This window comes from Cygnus atratus, chromosome 6 (genome assembly GCF_013377495.2).
Source record: "Cygnus atratus isolate AKBS03 ecotype Queensland, Australia chromosome 6, CAtr_DNAZoo_HiC_assembly, whole genome shotgun sequence".
NCBI lineage: Eukaryota > Metazoa > Chordata > Aves > Anseriformes > Anatidae > Cygnus > Cygnus atratus.
The window spans coordinates 38,431,064-38,448,172 of record NC_066367.1 but is presented as its reverse complement, the minus strand read 5'-3'; the positions used below and the strand labels follow the sequence as shown (position 1 = coordinate 38,448,172).

Genomic DNA, 17,109 nt, shown 5'->3' with positions numbered 1-17,109 from the left:
CATGTAAATAATCAGAGTACAGTGTACATTGTAAGCAGCTGAAAAATGGATGGCATGTTCCATGCTTCAGAGTACCTATCTATACCCCTATATATATGTATAGGTGTGTGTGTATACATATATATATGTGTATACATATATATGTATATATCACTGGGTGTCCAAGCATCTTCCACGAACAGGTTGTTGCTTCATTACCCATCCCATGGGCTGTAATGTTATGGGATTTATTTATGTATTTAAATGTTTTGCTTGCTTGGGAGGAAAGGCAAGCTTTGGTGATGCTTTCTGTGGCATGTGTGGATGGTGTCAAGTTTACCACAACAGCCTCAAGAACCCCAAGCAGCAGCAAACATCACGCTAAAAGTTATCCGTGTTTTATCCCTCCGGAGCCCAGCAGCTATGAGCAAACAAATCAAAGAAATGCACCAAGCTGAACCCCCTGAGAGGGTACACCCATGCGGCCAGGGTCACGTTCCGTGTGTGCATTAGGAAAACCCAAGCTCTGGTCAGTCCGCTCAGACTTTCACCCATGAGGACAGGAGCTGGTGCGACCTCCTTGGCTTGTGGAGCTGAGCACGTCGGAGGGCTGAGGCTGGACAGATGCATCCTCAGGGCATTGCCTGTTTTTTGTGATGCTGAGACCAGAAATCTCTCGGGCAGGGGGCTGCAGGCCCGTGGTGGGGGCTGCGTGCTGGGAACGTGCCTTGCTCACACCAAACCAACCCGATGGGGCAGGGCAAAGAAAAGGGGAACAGCCCGCGGCTCAGCAGCGCTACGCAGCCCAGGGGCAGCTCGAGAGAAGGCAAAAACCCTCCAGGTGACATGTTGGAGGAATTCGGTGTTTACCGAAAGAGCTGCTGCTTGATGAGCAGAGCATAAAAGGAGGGCAGAAGGGTGACGGCATATTCGTGCGTTATAAGGTGATTATCTGGTCTGAACTCTCATGTAAAATGTGCCTGGGGACTTTTTCTATTTGAACTAAAGCTTTAGGTCTCGAAGAATAAAATGCCTCTTCAAATCAGAAGATCTCTCAACGGCTGTTTCCGTGGTTAATAACCTGCACCGTTAAAAATGTGCTTTTAATCTAAACCCGAATTTGAATCTTGCAGGCACGGGGCTGTGTGTGCTTTCATCTGCCCAGCTGGGGAGCCCTCCATTATCACATTTAAATTCCAGCAGTAATTAGAGGCTGCGAGCGGATTGTCTCTTCACCTCCTTTTTAAGGAAAACAAATTGAGTTCCCAGCGTCGTTCATTAGCAGGTGAGCTCCTTCATCATCCCCACGGCTCTCCCCTGGAACCGCTCCCATTTAACAATTTCCATTGTGACCCGGGGACAGCACCAGGCAGAAGAGCCTCCTCCACCCACTGCAACGAGCAGGAGTGTTGCTTTTTATATTCCTGCATAAGCACATGAAGATTTTGGCCCAAATGCTGTTGCTCAGGGGCTGCCCTGTGGCTAAGCCGTTCCTGTCCCTCCCAGTACATCACTGGGAGAGCTGGCTAAGCCGGGGCTGCCTCTCACCTGCTGAAAACAAGCAAGTTTCTCCTTGCAAGATGTTTTTGTGCCACCCTTGTTGTACGGCTGGTCGAGAAAGAGACTTGTGATCTGAAATGCAGATGGCGCTATTAAAAACAAAAGTGACCAAAAGTGAGGAAAGAGAGGCATTCAATTAAAAAGAAGACTCTCAAATGTGCTTTGATATGATGATACAAGCTGAGTTTTGATTGCGGTTCTTTCATCCCAGTGGTAATCGCCACTGACACGGGGACGTGCTGGGGATTGAGGAGCCTCTGGGACGGCTGCTCAGCGCGCTGGGACCGTATGGATTTAGGCCCAATAGAGATCAGGCCTCTAAAAGCACACAGGAAAATTAATGAGGATGTTTGGGAGGGTAAATTTTGCATCCTCACAAGTGGGAGCACACAAACCCCAAGCAAGCACGGGGACTGGTAAATAAGACACCCGCTGCGGCGGTGGAGCTCCCCTTTCATTTCTGCCATCTGAGTTGTTTTTTCTTAGCAAGGACCCACTGCTCGCTTCACACAACATAACTACTGCGCAGACTTACAGCACAAACTGTCTCTTTTTGGCCTGCCAGCCCACATCTTGTGTCCTCTGCAGCATCTAACCCCCATCCTGGTCACGCCGTGCACGTCCTCCCTGGCTGCACCCCTGGGTGCCCACGTGGGGGCTCCTCCAGAAGAGAATGAATTCCAGAAGTGATGCCACACATTTTAAGTGCTGGACATTGAATATTGTGTCCTTATATCCTGGTGCTAACTGGCACTGAATTTTGGGGGAAGGGCAGCTGCCTGCAAGAACAGCCGCTCCCTGGAACAGGGCTGGATATTTTACAACATCTGCTGGCTGATGGGAACATAAGTGGAAAATAATGAAATATGGGAAAGTATATTTTCATCTGTCATCAGTCCTAAAATTTCCATCCAAGGAAAAGGGCTTTAGAGAGTTAAACAATGTAAAATAATGGATGGCAGAAAAAAGCCCACAAAGTTCAGCTCTGCCTTTGGGCGCTGAACAAGAGCCAGAGGTACCAGAGGAACAACCGCGTGTTTCATGGGTGTTTGTCTCCAAGCCTGGACCTACTATTGTGATGTGGTTATTGCGAATACTCAGCAGGGAAGAGGACGTTTTCCAGGCTCTCTCTGCCCTACACTCACAAAAAGAGAGCAAACATGAAGCCCGCAGTGAGCTCCGAGCAAAGTCCCCACCGGGCAGCGAGGAGCAGCCACAGGGTCGAGACAGGGCAAATGAAGGGAAAGCCTGGCCTCTGCTCACAGCACCGGGCCTGAGAACAGAGAGAAAACATAAGCTGCACCCCAAACTGCGAAGAAAAGAGGAGAAAACAGAAAAAGTATAAAGGGAAAGATGTTGGATATGCCAGGAGGGGTTAGGCAGGATGCCCACACAGGCCTCACGGGAACACGCTGCTGCTTCCTCCAGGTCAGGCTGTGTATCTGCAGCAACACAACCCCCTGTTTTATTCACATTGCAATGTAAATAATAGAGATATTTATCAAGTGGTTTACAGAAGTACCTGTCCCTCTGCAAACCAAATAAACCTGCAGTAGGGAGCTTTGATTGCTCAAGATTGAAGCGAGCACAGTGCTTTGAAACCTCTGATAGATAACATTTTAGTGAGCTGTTTAAAAGTCCGCATGAACCAACGCATATAACATTATTTGTACAGTACATATTGCTACAGCGTGTTACAGCAGAGTTTATAATAATTTATTAGGGGAGAAAAAAGCTTTTCCTATTAAAAATTGATTCATTATAAATAATGTATTAAGAAACGCTCCTTTGATTTAAAGCCCATGCTGTTAATGCATGCTAAGTTCTGGGGTAGTTGATGGCAGTAAATCCAGGGAAATCTTGCACATTTGCATCGCGTACAGCCGGAGCCCAAAAGCTGTGGGACTGTGGGACAGGTAAGGGGACACAAGCACTGAACTTGGCTGGGGCTTTTTAACACCGTCTGCTAATTGCACCCACTTTGTTTTGTGCTGTCCTTCCTGCATAGTAAAGCCATATATATTGAAAAAAAAACCAAACAAAAAACAGTGTCCCCTCCTACCACAAATGTAAGCATTATGGAAACTTCTCCAAGCTCCTCTTCCCCCCCTATGCTCAGTATATTCCCGATGCACAGCTCATGGGCTGCCCATGGGAGATGTAGGACATGTGCTGAGATGCACAGCACTGAGGGGACCTGCAAAACCAAAGCAATTCCCATGGCAGACCACAGAAAAAATGCATTTCCCAGCGGAAAAGGTTTCCCCAGGTGGCCCTGTTACACGCTTCCCCCTTTGGGGTTTGCAGACGGAGCTCCCATGGAGGGGCTCCCACACCAGCACCCAGCATCTCTCACCTCTCCCTTCTGCCGGTGCATACGCCCCACATTTCCATGGCTGGGACAAGGCAGAAATGAATGAGAGAATGTGAGAAAGTGCGCTGCACTTTTCCAGACACTTCCTGAAAGCAGCTTTCTCATAAAAACTGATACTTTAAACATTACAGATCTCTGGCTGTGGCAGTAAACATCGACAGAGATTTGTCAGCAGAGATTATGAGTCAGCTCCGGCCCCGAATTTACAAAGCGACTTTTCATTCATTTATTACAAAAAATAGCCCACATCAGTGCATCGAGGCGCAAGCTGCAGGAGCAGATGGAGCGATCCCATGCCTGTGAGCTGCTGGCGACAGGTCGGAGGAGCAGAAATCCCCCTTTAAATACTTTATTAAATTTTTTTGTGGCTGAGGTCTCCTCTGTGTCCTGGCATGTCATGGGATAAAATAAACTTGGGTGCTAAAAGGAAGCAGACGTGCCTTTTCTGGTTTTTATTTTATTTATTTATTTATTTATTTTTTTCCTCGTTTTGGCAAAAGGCTGGTTAGGATCTCTCACATTCCTGCTGCTGGCTGTAAAGCATTAACCTGGGAACCAGTGACACTGAATTTTTATGAGATGTCATATTCACCCGGAGTTTGGAAGGGATTGTAATTACCTAAAACTGCATTTCTACACCATTTGTCTCCAAACCCTGTCTTTTCCCAGCTTTCAGCCTGTGATGTTATAATATACCTTTCCTTCCCAGTCTCCCTGGGCTGACAAGACTTTAATTCCTAATTTAAAAAGCACGAAATAGCATTTATTCTCTGAGAATGTGCTGGGCTGTGAGTCTTTAAGGCTTGTTTGTACAGAATAGGAAAGGAAAAGGGGTAAAGTGAATGTTTTCATTTCTAAGACACTGTTCTCTGTAAAACGTGGGGACATTTTTCCCTACTTTGTTTCAGCTAATGAGCTCGTCGTCTCCACGCTTACATCATTTGTAAATGAAAGTGAGGATTTCTTGATGTTAGCCACGAAACTTGGTTCAGTGCTGCAGCAAACGGCCCCTGTGCTGTGTGAGCACGGTGACACACGTGGCGTTACCATGGCAAGGCTGTCCCAGCGCTGCCACTGCTCCTGCCCCAAAACAGGCAGGTTTTACACCAATACTGCTGAGCCCCCAGGCCCTTGGCCTGGCATCAGGCCTGCGGCAGCCCCGCTCCACAACCCTGGGCTTTGCAGGGAAGTGCCACGGAGGTGGTGCTGAGCAGGGAGGGCCCTTTGAAGGTGTGCTGTTCCACCGAACAGATGTGCATGCATTCCTCCCAGTGCTGGGCTGGGGAGGTGATTTTTACCAGGATGAAAAGACACACGGTGGGACTGCTCATCATTTATCTCCCATCTCCATTATTGTGATGGGGACCTTGGGGTGCACAAGTGCTTATTGCCAATCCCAGGAATAGACACTGCCTTTTTGGCATTAAGTTACTGATCCTGGTAAGGACTATTAGGCTATAATAATATCATTATTATTAATAACAATAAAATACAGGTGGTGGGAGCTACCCCTGTCCCATGCGTGGCGTTTTGCCCTTGCTGTGGGAAGCCCTGACCAGACCCAGCAGCTCTCTGGTCTCTCCCCAACCCCAAAACTTCGGATCTGGCGATTCCCACCCATGACCAGCTCCACTTAAAGCCCTCCCCATGGATTAAAACAGCTGGAAGGAGCAAGTAGTGGAAACCCAATCTCAAGGCCTGAGATCTGACAGCGTAATTTCCATTGGAAACCAGCTCTGGAGGGCCCGTGGTCCCCGGGGGCTGCTCCGTAATGGTCTTGCTGTGGATTTCAGGCCAAATAAGTGCAGGTCAATCGCTCTGTCTTTGCTGGCGGTCGGCCCTGCGGTGCCTCTCAGATGCAGGGGTCTCACTGTGAGCCCTTGCCCACGCAGAGACCACCAGCAGAAACCCTCCGTGCTGCTGCTTTGGGCCTGTAAATACCAGGGAAAATTCTTCCCCTCCCTGAGCCCCTTCACGCGTGTGCTGTCACTCGCAGGGAAGAACCCAGGGCTCTATTTATGAGAAAATTACTTCTTTTTTTTTTCTATTTTTTTTTTCCTGACGTAGCTGTGGGCTGCTGGAGAGCTGACCTTGTCTCTGCGCAGGTACCACTATAAATAATTAGAGGTATAATATTTCCACAGCTGCGCGCTGCCAGATGGCTCCGCTTCTTCAGGCTTAGAGCAACTTCCTTCCTGTGCAGGGAGAAAAGCCAGCTCTGTCAGGCCCTGTAAACTCATCCCTGCAGGGGCAGGCACGGCCCGGAGACCTGGCTTTGAACCTGGGGGAGAAGGAGCTTCTCAGGGATGGGATGGTGGCAGTGTGAGCGCCGAGAGGAGCCGGGCAGCGTGTGGGAACATCCCCAGACCTTGTCCTTCCTCCATGCACTAGAAACAGAATTTAACAATGTGAGTGCAAAAGCAGCATCAGCCCACCCTGATGGCTGGATCCTGCCCACCCTGCAGATGCCAGGCCTGGTGCTGTCCCAGCAAGCTGCCCTCCAGCTCCTCCTGCTGCAAGAGCCTGGCAAGTAATCGTCAGGGCTCCTAAGGACACCGCTGCTGTGGGCAGGAACGTGCAGGCTGGTGTCCTGGCTTTTCTGGTCCCACCTCACGCTCTGTAATAAATGTCAGATCCCTGGAAGCCTTTGGGGGGCAAAAGAGGGGAGCCTTTACCTGCTGGCCCACAGGCAACTCATCTTGCAGGGAAGCTTGCTACCTGCACCTATAGGCTAAATAATTTGCTCTTTTCTTTGCAGAAAATCTCCCAGCACACACCCTTGAAAACCTCTTTGTGATTGCACTAGGACACCGTGGAATAGTACAAAAAGTACTGCTTTTAAAATAAAACTGGATGACTCACATCTCCGCCATCCTCAGATTTGTGCATTCTCCTTGTTTCAGACTGAACTCAGGCTGGGGAAGCAGCGGATATCCCTAGCAGAGAACAAAACCTAGTGATCTTCTGAGGTTACGTGTGGCTTTGAGTAGGCAATGTATCAATAAGCCGCTGTTTTAGAATTTATTTAATCTACTCAGCTCCTCTCAGCACTCGGTTCTGGAGGCTCGGCTGAAGAAAATCAAAAAGTTGGAGCGGTGAGAAGTGCAAAAACCTTCCGGGCCCCGGGGCAGCACCAGGCAGAGCGGCGATGGGAAGCGCATGCTCAAACCGTGGAGGTGGGAGCTCCCTTTGCACAGCTGGGGAGGGCCTGTCCGCAATGTTTTTAGTGCATAAAATGTGATTTAGGACAACGTGCTTTCTCATCTTAATTAGTATAAATGCAAAATAAGCCCGTGGAAGCGGCGCCCTCAGTTTCATCCCCTGCAAACCGTGCAGGCGCGCACTGCAGCGGGCTGCGAGTAAATCAAACGCGGGCATTCCTGGGGCCAGGCGGAATTAATCCCAAATCCTGACATTTGTTTTGACACATCATCTCCCCATGTGCCGGCACTGCGCGGTAATGTCTTCAGCTCTTTACACGCCGCACCTGGGTCTGCATGTCTGAGATTGCTGCTGAGGTCATTAACCAAGTATGTGAACTGCCTATTTTCAAATTAATAGCACATGCACTCAATCTCTGGGCTCTTGGGCATAAGTTCAAAAAAATAGAGATATAAAACTGGGGTGATTTACTGGCCTTTCCTAGGCTGAAATGATTAATTGTCTGATTTACTGGTTCTGTGTTTCTTTTTTTTTTTTTTTAATGCTGAGACTGATATAAGAAAATTAAAGGGAGTACAGAGAAAATGGTTATCTCAAATGCCTTCATCGTACTGCTAAGTAGAAAAAAATGATATTGTGATGAATAAATTTTAAACATTCACCTTCTAATTCTTTACCGTGCAGCAGCAAGAACTGCAATCTGCACCCATCTGATGTTAACTAGCCCTGTGTTAAATACACGAGGGATGTGATTCCATCTATGTGGGCAAATAAACCCGGGTTAAAATTATCTCTGCAGAAATGGCCAGAATGGTGGAAAAAAAAGCCCATCGAAGTGGACTCACCACATCAGGCACAGCATCATTGGGCCGACCACAGCAGCTCCTGCACTGCTCTGCATGTTTTTGGCTTTGCAGAACCGTGGATGCAGGCAAAAGCTTTTGGGAAAATGTGGGTGCATTGAGGCCAAGCCAGCAATGCAGGGGAAAGGAGGCCACGAGAGCACGGTGCTTACTGTCACCTATAATATATGTACCACGACAGGCAGGATATTAAAAATAACTGCTTACACAGCCAGGTCAGCGTTGTGTTCTGCTTAATATGACAGAGGACCAGGTTAGACAAAGTATTGATTTCCAAGGCAAAAGGAGGAAAAAGCTAAGTTCCTAAAAATGCACTGTAGGCTATTGAGTGTTTTTGGGCTTTGCCTTCCCCTGCGATTAGCCCTTGAAATTTGGGATTGTGCTTGCCCTTTTGCATTAGTTTAGGGGTCATCGCGTAGCACCTCAGTATTCAAGGGCAAGCCATCACCAAAGGGGCACTTAAGGTGTTTTAAAGGTGATCTTAAAAGTGTTCCTGAAAGCACTGCCTTTACGGTTGCTCCATGTTTGCTCAGTCATGTCACTGCACGAACCCCAATTAGCAATACGAGGTCTGCCAAATGATGCCAAGGCCACTACACCCACTTTGGATGCTCAAAGGAAAAAATTAAATCTAATTGCATCAAAGCATCTTTCTGATGAAGGAAGAAATTAATTATTTTAAGTCCCTGATGTGCAAAAATTATATATATATATTTATTTTTTATTTTATGTCTATTCCCAGGTGGCTTGGCTTGCACGTTCACGCATCCCAGAGCACAGAAGTGGGCCAGCACTGGCCTGATCCCGGCTCCGTGGGAGGCACAGGGAAGAGTTAACTTCCTTGGTTGGGAACATTATCTGTCGCGTGCCACTACTCTGTAATTATGGCTCTATGCCTCTCAGAAAGAGGTTTTTATAAGAGTCTTTTAATCTAAAAAGTCAATTGCATTAAAACAATGACTTCTATACTTAGATCCCCCTTTATGTGCACACTATTGTGTTTGGTATAAATTTAGCAAATTACATGGAAGGTTTTCTTAGTGGAAGCTTAAAAATATGATTGCTGCTCGCGTGCCAGTAAGCACGAGTAGTCCCCAGAAGCACAGCTCTGCTCCGCGTTGCCGGCGATGCTCGGCTCTGGCGAGCGGCTCGGGGCAGTGGCACGGCCAGGTGCGAGCTGGGACAAGGCTGCTCTGCTTTGACAACTGTCCCGTAGCCGAAGCCACCCTGCTGGTGCTGCTGAGAAGCCCCTGACATTGCTCTAACATTATAGGATAGCGTCACAAAGCGAGATACACGGGATGCTATGGGGGCATTTCGCTCGCACCTGCCTGCGCCTGGAGCAGCGCCTGCTGGATCAGCTCCAGGGACAAAGCTGGGGCTGGGTGGGAACAACACTTTTTTGGCTGGAAAAATCTCCTTGATCCCTTCAAACACCACAAGAAGATGAGATTGCTGCTTGCTGCTGCTGTTCTGATGAAATTCAGCATCTGTCGTTTTCTTCCCTGGAAGCTGGGGATGATTTTGTCCAATGTATTTCTGTCCGAGGTGAAGACGTGTCATCTGCTGCAGGTGCTGGCAGCCGGTCTTGTACTGAAATGTATTTCCAAAGGACAAAGATCCACGTTAAGAAAATGCAGCTCCTTATTTATAAATTAAGAACAAGTTAACTTCCTTTCTGGAACTGGAATAAACATACACAAATATCCAAGCTTTTTGCTCTGTTGGTAAGCGTGACTCAGATTTACACCCTTGTTTTTAGTGAATGCGTGCATTTTGTTATACTGGTGAATCAGACCGTACTGACTGTAGGTTCTGCAAAGCCTTTATAGAGTTCCTTATAAATAATAAGAGCAGCAGCGCTAATGGCTCTTGGGCTGCTGAGGGGCAGATCCTGCAGAGCCCACCTGCTCTGACCCGGACCGCTCGCGGTGGCTGCTGCCAGAGCAGCGTGCAGGTGAGGCGCCAGTCCCGGCTCGTTAGTGCGGGATGTTTTGCAGATTGCATTAATGAGGCGTGAAAACTGAAGCAATTATAAAGCCCATAATTGGTCTGTGCTGCGATCTCACATAGGTAGAGCGTGCTGAAGACTTAGAGATGTTTTAAATCACGTTTTTGTTCTGTTTATACTGTCTGCGAGGGGAAGCACTTTCTTTCCAGGAACATGATGTTGTTTTCCCTGACCCGTGATCTACAATGAGAAGTAATTAGCTTGAAGGACGCGTGGTGGAGAAAAGGGCAGGCTTTCAGAGCATCTCCTGTTTACAGACGGTAATTGATTCAGGGCTCTCCTCGGCACGAGCTCGTTAGGAAGTGAGCGGTGCAGCCACACGTCCCCAGGTATTCCATGCAGAGAGAGGAGCGAGAGTTTTATGGGAAATTCACAAAACCTTGCTTACGCAGGCACGTGAGCTCCACCAGTCTAATTACTCAATTCTTTAAACATTAACATGCCATTTTACCAATACTGCTGGGAGGACCGCTGTGTCACAGAGGCCGGAGACATGGCAACACATTTTCAGACCGAGGCGCTGCAAATCCTGCAGGTGATAAAGCTGAAGCCGTGGATTTCCTGGGAGAACCTCGTTACAGAGCATTCCTCCCCCGGCATTCGCAAGCCAGGCACACGCTTGGTGCTCAGCTGTGAGAGCTGCAGGCACCAAGGGTCAGTTTCCATTCCTGGAGTCACCTGAATCCAAAATGCCAGTGGTCAGTTCCTGCCAGTTCCTCTCTTTGGCCACCCATGTCAGAGATGTCCCCACTGCTGCAGGTGTTTGTACAGCACCTCCAATTAAAGCCACGCTTCTGATGGGTGTGAATACAATACCCTTGACATTTATCATCAAAAATGTATTTTTGAGGGGTTCTCTGCTTCTCGTAGCTGCTCTCCACCTTTCTGTTTTGGCGGCGTTGGCCTGGCACATCGCTCATGCCACCCCCACACAAGGGAAATTGCACGGTGAGAACTCCAAAGAGCAGGGTGATCCTACCTCGGGTGATTTTAATTCAGAACCACTGCTTTAGGATCCGGAGCCCCAATATTTATTACCTTCCTTCCCAGTTCTCCTCTCCTGAATCAATAGTGCTGCAGGGTTAAAAGGTTCACTGCCTAGATCTTTTATTTATGCATTTATTTTATCCTTCCCCACCAGGGCAGGGGTTTTAAAATTAAAAAATTCCTTATTCTCAAAAAGCTATGATAAATATTGATGCAGTATTTCAAACAGTGCGTGCACCAGCCGGTCTCTGTGAGGACGGGGAAGCAGCCAGGGCTCGTGTGCTGCAGAGCAGGCAGACGAATGTGGGTGCTAACGAGCTGGCTGGCTGCGGGCAGCGCCACGTGTGCCTCTGTTTGACTTCGTCCTGCGGATTGCTTGTACGAGATCAAGTGGAAATGTTGGAGAAGATATCATAATTTCAATAGCAAGTGGCCCAGGGCTTTTGTTTCTAATAAACGGACAAGCTCCTCTAAGCCCGGTAATTAATCTGATGGATCTTTTCAATTTTAGCAGTCCTTCTGTGACATTACTCTTTAATCTGTGGGGCTCAGGCTTTCATTAGAAGTGCAGCCCATGACAGCGAGGCCAAGCTGCTCGAAACGCTGCCGCTGGTCCCCGCTGACGGGCGTTTCTCTGTGGCTTCTCAGCGGCATGCTGGGGTGAGCGGCTGGCTGCCGTGGTACCAAAGCCCCCAGACCCCTGAACCCAGGATTTGCAGCCCAGTGCTGGAGAGAAGGGCTTGTTGATGGTCAGGATTTGTGGGAAGCATCTGTCCTGCCTCCAGCTTTCATTGCTGAGTTATGGCCTCGAGGACAGGGACGTGATATTTTTTTACTGCTTTGTAGGAAGCACGTTCAGGTAGGTTTTTCGAGCCACCATTTTCCCCACCACTGGCTGGCACTTCGCTGGGGATGGCTGTCACATCAAGACTGACATGTTTCTTCCCAAACAGACAGCCAGGTCACCCTGAAAAGCTGATCTAGCAAAGTTCAGCTCAGCTTCAACACGGGCGAGCAAAGCAACTACCCCATGCATCTTCATCAGCATTCTTTGGTATTTTTTATGAAAGAGACAGTAAGGTGCCATTTTACTGACAGCAAAGTGCCATTCCCCATTTTAGGATGGGGTGGCCAGCCTGGGGTCTCTGTCCCTGCTGACCACGGGTGCATTTCTCAGCAGGGGTACTGGCGGTGTCTGCAAGCAGCACAAGGGCCATGGGGCTGGTTGGAGTAAATTAGGCTCTGGAGGAAATTAAATTAAGGCCACCTTAATTCTGAAGAAGGCTGTCGACATGGGGATTTAATGAGGTTTAACTAATCCACTTTAGAAATTAATTCAGATTAATTTTTCAGGGCATCCCCAGGTAGGCAAGCCCGAGGAAAGAAAGGAGAAAGTCTTCCAGTAATTGGCTTACAGATGGGGATTATGCAGAGAGAAATCTTTCAGAAAGCAATACGTACAATTTTAACTGCAGAGCTCCCATTGAAATTAGGCTGAAGCAAGCCTTAATTGTCAAAAAATGCCTCACCACAAGGCAGGACCCACGAAGGGTCTCAGGGCTTCCTGCCGTCGGGCTCTGCTGGCTGTCACCAGCAGGAGACAGTGGGGCACGCTACGCGGCTCGCGGCGAGTTCAGCCCCGCGGCCCAAGGGACACGGCGAGATTGAAGACAGGATCTTCACCCTGACAGCTTAATGCATTTTGCATTACGATGCCACGGCACGCTCCTGCCTGTGCAGGAGCCCAGCCGTACGGCTCCTTCCCCAGGTCCTTGTGTGGTGTACAAATCCTGTCCCTCTGCCCTCCTGACCCAAGCTCCTTGTTCTTTACGAGATGTCAGTTGTCTCGAATCTTTCAGGGTTTCACTGAATGGAATCTGATGATAAAGAGGAGAAGAAACCAGGCAAAGCCAAATTTCACTTGACTTAAGGATACCGGATTATTGTGAAACGTAGATGATACCTAAGCCTGTGCCTTTGGCAATGGGCACTGCTTTAGTGTTCAAATAATTTTCAGCTGTTGGCTAAATAACATCCAAAATCCTTTGGAAACCAAAGTTATGTTGCCAGAAGGAAGCACCAAGCCACTGGCAGGGCTGCCAGGGACTGGGGCTGTATCTATATCATCTTTATCTTTATCTTTATCTTTATCTTTATCTTATCTTTATCTTTATCTTTATCTTTGTCTATCTGTACATTCATATATACACATACACATACATACATATATATACTTCCGTATATGTATATACACGTGTAATGTGTGTACATATATGTATAAAAATGTGTGCATATTTTATATATACACATATGAATGGTTGTACTTGATCTTAGAGGTCTTTTCCAGCCTAAATGATTCTATGATTCTGTATGCACACAAATATATACATATATACACACATATGGCCATATCTGTACAGATATATGTCTATAGATTACATAATATAGGTATATATCTATAGACACATATCTATACATATCAATGCATATGTGTATATCTGTGTATAGGTATACAATTTATACATCTATAATTGTAGAATGGTTCTACGTACACATATACATGTGTATGACATTGTGTATATAATGTATGCATGTATGCCTGCACATATGCATATAGCATACACGTGTATATATACGTATATATTGTATATCTATAGACAGGTATACATATATGTATAGATATGCACGTATTTGTGGGTATATACCTGTGTGCTTATGTACATGTTCACATCGATACATATATATTTGTATATGAAGTGTATACATTTATGTATAGACATATATGCCCTCACATATGCATATATCTATACATATATGTATGCATACACACACACATAAGGATACACACATATGTGCATATATACATTGTGTACACACACACACACATGCACATATCTATACATATGTGCAAGCACACATGTATATCTATGTACATGTGGGTGCCCACACGCCCACTCCTCACCTCTGGGTGCATCTCAGATTTGCACTAGAAGCCTGCATTTTGCCTGCCGTAGGGATATTTTGGCAGAGGTCCTGAGTGAAAGGGGCCGGATTGGGAGATGCTCTGCAGTGAGCGTTCACTGCCAAGAACTGATATTTTCTCTTTTTTTTTACAACGCATGTGAAGACTCTCTGGCTCGGGGATTTCAGTGCTGCGTTGCTGGAGGCAGAGGAGCTGCACGCATCTGTATGCCTGTGATGTGCATGCAATCGATACAGCTGCGAGCACGGCGGGGGCACCGCAGCCTCCGTCCGTTACACCAGTGTGCCGCCCGATAACAGCTGCCGTGGGGAAGGACCCAGCGCAGGAAAAATGTCACCGTGCAGAGATATGCAATCCTCAGTGAATAAATCCAGTATATTCTATATAAATCTCCCATTACAGCCTGCTTTATGGAACCAGCCAGCGTGCTTCTCCACTTGAGAGACTGTGGAGAGCCTTATTTATTAGCACTGCAATGCAAGTGCTTCACTGTACCTTTGTCTGCTTTATGGCTTTTGTCACTGTGTGGCTGCCTGGGCGCATCCCTTTGGTTTGGGAGGTTCGTCGTTCGGGCTGGGGGGGCCGCATCCAGAACAGGCAGCCCCAGGGCATGGGCAGGAGAGCCCTCTGCTTATGGCTGGCACGTCACAGAGTCACAGGCTTCAGAAAGAAGGCAGTGTGCTAGGCCAGTCAGCATGCGGGGGTGCAGCAGCATCTCCCCCATGTGTGAAGGGAAAGGCGAGATGTTCCCTGCGAGTCAGCCGAGCATGCAGGAATGCCTCGCTAGCAGAAGCGCTCTGCTTTACAGCATCATGCAATGGTTGGGATTGGAAGTGACCCTAAAGATCACCTAATTCCAGCCCCTGCTGTGGCAAGGTGAATCCTCTCAAGAAGGCTTAATGCATACATTACATGCGTTATCCAATAATTGTCCCTCTAGCCATGAGGCTGATGTGGCGGGTGTCAGCGTTCACATTACCCCATGGCTTTATCCTCCTCACCTGGCTGTCCTTCGAGAGCTGCAGTGAAACAACAACACAGCTCTGAGGGCAATGGCACTGCCCGACAGGCCTGAGGTGATGATAACGGTGCCAGCAGCACGAGGCTTTGACCCAGTGACGCGGCCCTGCAGCCTCCTGGCTTAGCCCCCTGCCCTTAGGAAGGCAGAAATGGCTCTAACAATGTCCTGGCTTTCAGGCATTTTCCCAGAGAAGTCATGTTTGATGTTGCTTCTGAGAGGACAGCCAGGGAACAGGACTGGGGATGGACGCTTGGTGCAGATTTATATCCCATTCCCAGCAAACTGGGGGATATAAGGCAGTCTGACCTAATATTATGTTGATTCCAAAGTAATTACATTTGTTATTTGCAGGATCTGTAGTAAATCGAGTTGTGGCAGTTATGTGGATGCTTCACAGAAGCAATTTCAGAGATCATTAAATATATCTTACATTGGTTACACATTACATTAACCCCTCCAGTGCCTCAAGACATATGACATCCATCCACCAAAGAGGCAATTTTTATGGATCTAGATGCCAAAGGCAATCCAACAGAGACAAATCCAGGAAATGTCTGCCATTACTGCAGAGGCCTGCTCCTCACTGTAACAACACAAGGGCTGAAAAGTTTGAGCAAGGCTAGTACAAATGGCAGACCCCCTCTGAAGGAGGAAAGCCATAGCCCACATCCATCCCCCTCATGCCGAAGGCCTGGCTTGAAGAAGGCCGGCTGCTGGAGAAGCACTTTGTCACTGCCACATGTCCTTTGTTCAAGTGCCAAGGGGGGCGGGCAGTGGCTTGTCATGGCGTGGTGACCATTTTAGGGACAATAGGAGAGAAGGAGAGCAAGAAGCAGTGTGTAAGGGGCAGAGGAGGCTCCTGAGACCCAGCGGAGTGACAGTCAGCAAACTTCCCCCTGTGGCAGCAAACACCAGCTCACGTTGTCCAAAGCTGTCCCTGGTGTTTTTAACATGTAAGTTAAAATGTAAGTGGGCAGATGTGGCACATTGGGGTGCTGAGGCCCAGGTGAGGAGCTGGCAGGGAAGGAGCAGAGCAACGTTCGGTGCCATCACGGCTTTTGGCACCCTCTCAGCCCGTTTTTGGAGCACCCTGCGGCTCACTGCTGCTCTGCTGGCATGCAGCCCTGGGAGCAGCACCCGGGAAAGGGGCTAACCATGTCCAGGCAGGTGGCCGTGATGACAAAAACAGCAGCTCCAGGTTCTGGCACTAATTCTGCCCTGCTTGGCATCAGCCAGACCGCCTGTGGGTGTCAATCTAAACGCGAGCTTCACAGGCAGGTGTAAAGGTTGGGGCCTGAAACACCAGCAGCAGCCAGCAAAACGTGTGGGCAGAGCTAGGGGAGAGGCTCTCCTAGGATGCTTTTTGTTTAGTCTGATCTAATTCACCTCTTGTCTAATGTAATGTTTAATGCTGTAATGTGATTTTGGCCAAGCCTCGAGATGTGCACAGCCCCGCCACGCTCTGTTCGCCTCGAGGACTTGTCTTTATTGTTGGGCAACAGTTTTGCCCCCATCATCATCAGTCACTGTGGGGAAAACAATTGGAAGAGGCTTCATCTGAGGTGTGACCAGCGTCCAGGGCAGCACTGCTCACTGCCTGCTCGCGAGCACCCAGCTGGGGCAGAGGTCTCAGGGGACAGAGGGGGCTCTGCATGGGGCCAGGCTGAAGCTCTGGCAGGATCTGGCCCCTGCACATGAAGCTGAAGCTGCACCATCCTTACTCAAGCCGTGCTGCTGGGTTGGAGGGGAGGAGGAGGTGCTGGCAGGAGGGGTACTGATGGGCTGAAGCTTTAGGCTCCCAGGTATAGCCTCCTTATTTACTCCTGGAGATAGGGTGCAAAGAGAACCCCCTCGGTGCATAAACAACACAGGGAATTTGCAAGTGTGCTCCGCACGCATTGCACAGCTGCATTATTCATGCCCATGTGGGGGTGTAACAGAGCAGGGCATAAAAAACCCATCCAGCTGGTTGCTATTTGCTGTGAGTGCGGAGGGAAAGGGCACTTGTGCTGGAAATCCCTCCCTCCTCGATGGCAATCAGCGTTTTACAGCCCCTTGAAAGGCCCAGAGTAAGTGATGCCTGTGCTGCTGTGTGCCAGGAGAGCAGTGCTAGCATGGCGAGGATGTCTCTCCTTCCTGTGCTCTCCTGCTCCATGGGGTTTCTGCGTG

At 48.4% G+C, this 17,109-nt stretch overlaps 1 long non-coding RNA gene across 1 annotated transcript; it reads left to right on the top strand.

Moving 5' to 3' along the window:
- The first annotated feature begins 6,815 nt into the window (after positions 1-6,815).
- Positions 6,816-9,644, top strand: LOC118257749 (uncharacterized). The gene is made up of 2 exons (XR_004781694.2): positions 6,816-7,089; positions 8,681-9,644. It is a non-coding gene; the product is annotated as an uncharacterized LOC118257749 (long non-coding RNA).
- The last annotated feature ends 7,465 nt before the right edge of the window (positions 9,645-17,109 follow it).